Here is a 3,822-nt window from a genome sequence, read left to right as displayed (position 1 = left end):
CTCCGGGATGTCTTGAAGGGAGTCAGACTTGTCAGTAGAGAGTCTCCAAGGGAGAGAGTAGCACAAGAGAAGTGTCTCCCTCCTCCAAGGAGGAAATACAGGAGTTCCCAGAATTCTCAGGCCCACACAGAGGCCTCATTGCTTGCATCTTGATTGACAGGCCAGAGTCCACCCCTTCACATGTAATTCTCTCAAATTGACACCAACTTATGTAACTACCCCAAGTGGTGAGAGGAGTACCAGGAAATACCTCGTGGTGCTCGTTTGCTCGACGTGATGAACATGGTTGACGTCACTGAGTTATGCATGCCATGGAGCTCGCTGTGGCACAGCTACTGAGCACGACCTTAAAGAAGAAAGGAAGCAACGGAGGCTTTGAGAGGCTATGCCACTTGCCCTGCCACAACTGAACACAGCGTCACCACTCCATTTCAGCAGACATGTCAAGTGCCGTCCAGCCTCTCACAGCACGTTCGCCTGGGAGCGACTCAGGAAGAAACCTCTCAGGTGGCTGATCCTGGCGTCGTATTATGCCAGAGCTCCCTGAGCCGAGCCGCACGTGTGTTAAGTGGATGGATGCCGGACTTCGTGGATCCTGCTCTTGTTGCTTTGCCTGCTGGGACGCTCAGAAAGTGATTCTCGGACAACCTCTGGTGTCTACCCATAACTCAGTGCAGACTTTCGGTGGGCTGTCTTCAGGCTCGGAGGGCCCTTGCTTTCCTCGTTACCTGTTGAAGCAAGTCGCAGCATACACATTGCGACCACCTGTTTCGGTGGGTACAATAGTGAAGGAGGTGCAGGCCAGGCCCTGGCTTGCTGTGTCGCCCACAGGGCCGAGAGGGAGCTGCACAAACTCCGTGGCCCCCACACCAACAATGTGTCTCCCCTTTGACCACGAGGGAAGTGAGCCTTTGGGTTCAAGTGCCAGGTGTGTGTTCCTGGTGTTGGTTGTTGGTGTGACATGACATTGCTTCGGTTCTGACCCACAGTGACCCCATGCACACCAGAACAGAACCCCACCCCATCCTGCACCCGCCTCACCAGGGTTCCCATGCTCGAGCCCATGGTGGCAGCCACTGTGTCCGTCCATCTCCATGCGGGCCTGCCCCTGTTTCTGCTGCCCCTCCACTTCACCAAACATTATGTCCTTCTCCAGAGACTGGTCTCTCCTGACAAGGCGTCTGAAGTACGTCAGACGAAGGAAGTCTCTCCATCCTTGCTTCTAAGGAGCATTCTGGCCGTACTTCTTCCAAGACAGCCTGGCACGTAGAACTTTGCATATTGTGCTCCAGCCATGGCCCCATGAGGTGAGGGCCACCAGTGGGGATGACCAGACACCGAGGCTGCATCCTGAGAAAGCAACGGGTTCGAAGCCCTGGAAGCCCAGGTGAGTGGTGGGCACCTCAATGATCTCGTTAAGAAAGCCTTGAAGAGAGAGCAAGAACAGCGTTTACTAGTGGTGACCAGTGGCAGGGGGGACGAGGAAGCGGGAGGTGAACAGCGGTAGAAACATCACATTGATTAAGGAAGGCAGTATCTCCCAAAGATAATGATGCCACCCCCTTGGGGACTCTGGAATCACCCAAAGGGGCTTTATTGTGGATTATAGGCTGTAGCACAACTTTTTTTTTAATTGCCAAAGTTACTGAGTAAATTTTTTTTTCCTGAAAAGGGGAAGGTAGGCCAAATATGTTTGGGAACCTAAGGATTAAGGGTAGGGTTGCATAGCCGATTTTCAGAATTGCCGCCAAAAGTTGCATTGGTCAACCTTGTGTGGTAGACATGTTTACAACAACAACTGCACACAGAGTAGCTGCTGAGGGTGCTGACATACAACTATGTTGTTTTGGAGGTGTAGAGTCCTAATTTAATGTACCAGCCAGTTATCTAATGACCTGCTTACTGTTTCGGTCTTATTGTTTAGTTCATGACACAGTGTCTGGGGTCGTAAAAATGTGCCAGCAACCATTCAAAGTACAACAATTGGTCCCTATTCACCAGAAACAACAGAGGTGAAAATTCTATGCTAAGTTGGTTTTTGAGCTTTCTAATATACTCTAAGAAGCTCTGATCCGGTGGCACTGTGGGTTGAATGTTAGGCTGCTAACCAATAGCTGCATTTTATTATAAATCAGACGAATCAGTCTGCTCCCGAAAGATTTACACCCTGGAAACCCTTTGGGACAGTTCCAATCTGTCCCGTATGATTGCTATGAATCAGAATCAACTCAACAGCAGTGGATTTTTATTTCAAATGTAGCTGATTATCTTTTTCTCTTTCACTGGTCACATCTGTTCTCCTTGAATTTTTTGTTCACATCTACTACCCTTTTTTGGGGGTAATTATTACAGTTTTTCTTAGTGTTTTGTAGCAACTCTTTATATATAATGAGTTAATATATTAACTTTTTTTTAAAGATCATTTTATTGGGGGCTCTTACAGCTGTTATAACAATCTATACCCTGCAGAAGAATTCACTTCAGAGGACAACACTGAAGCTACAGCTCAGGAAGAGGGGCATGTCTGATCAGAGCACATGGGAGCAAATGAAGGGGGAGAAAGAGAGAGTGGAGCACATCCTAGCCCACCAAGCCCTGAGGACAATATTCCTGCTCAGAGCAGCCAATGCACAGAGAGGACCATATGGCCAGCCCCAGTATGCGACATGATATCCCTCACTGACCCATAGTGCTACTGGGGACAACACTGGAGACACAGTGCAGGAATTATGCCCCATCTGACCCCACCACACCGAGGCAAAACACTAAGGGCATGCAACAGAACAGCAAGGGGAGCAGCGCAACAATGTCCCCAGGAAATACCAAAAAAATAGACTTTGGGGCCAGGGCGTCACACCCCATCAGATTTAACTAGAAAACACTCCTAAAGGTCGACAAACAGACCTTGAACTATTTACAGGCTTTTCTTTTGTTGTCATTGGTGTTTTTGTTGTTGCTGTTGTTTTGTTTTCTTTTGTTGCTTTGTTTTGCTCTGTCTTGTTTTTTTGTGCACATTATTATCTCTGCAGGTCTATCTAGATAAGATAGGCCAGGGGTCCTCAAACTTTTTAAACAGGGGGCCAGTTCACTGCTCCTCAGACCATTGGAGGGCCGGACTATAGTTAAAAAAAAACCTATGAACAAATTCCTATGCACACTGCACATCTCTTGTTTTGAAGTGAAAAAACAAAATAGGCAAAAACACCTGGTGGGCCGCATGTGGCCCACGGGTGGTATTTTGAGGACCCCTGAGACAGGCAGTGTGATAGTTAAGGTTTATTGTGCCAACCTGGCCGATAAACACATGTGGGCTTAATTGAAGAGCAGAGAGATAAATGACTCTGTGAGCCTTGCCTTTCAAGTTCTCTTGTCTCGTGTTCTCTAATGGTCCGACCAGTGTGCGGCTGCCTTAGCTAGTTCTCTGCCTCAGCTGGCAAGGCTCACTTCCTGCAAAACCTCCCTGAGGAGAAGCCTCATGGACTTACCCTGATGCAGCCCTGGGTGCTGGAGCAGCCTTGTGGAGACCCCTGCCAGCGCTGAGATGCTTACACCACCACTGGATTCAAAGACTTTCTACCCACTGGCCTGTGATCCTCCTGTATTCAGCGCCATTGTGTGTGTTTTGTGAGTTTGAGGAGGTCTTTGTAGATCAGTGACAGACATATGGGCTAAGTCGGACTTAAGGGCTTGGACTGGATGCTTTCTTAATGTACACTTACCTTTTATATAAAACTCTTTCTTGTATACATATGTTTCTGTGGATTTGTTTTTCTAGTCTACCCAGACTAACACAGGCGGGATAAACAATCTAGAGGAGAAAAC

This window comes from Echinops telfairi, unplaced genomic scaffold (genome assembly GCF_000313985.2).
Source record: "Echinops telfairi isolate 266 unplaced genomic scaffold, ASM31398v2 ScPeMD7_7469;HRSCAF=8507_0, whole genome shotgun sequence".
In the NCBI taxonomy this organism is placed as follows: domain Eukaryota; kingdom Metazoa; phylum Chordata; class Mammalia; order Afrosoricida; family Tenrecidae; genus Echinops; species Echinops telfairi.
This window is presented reverse-complemented; position numbering follows the sequence as displayed.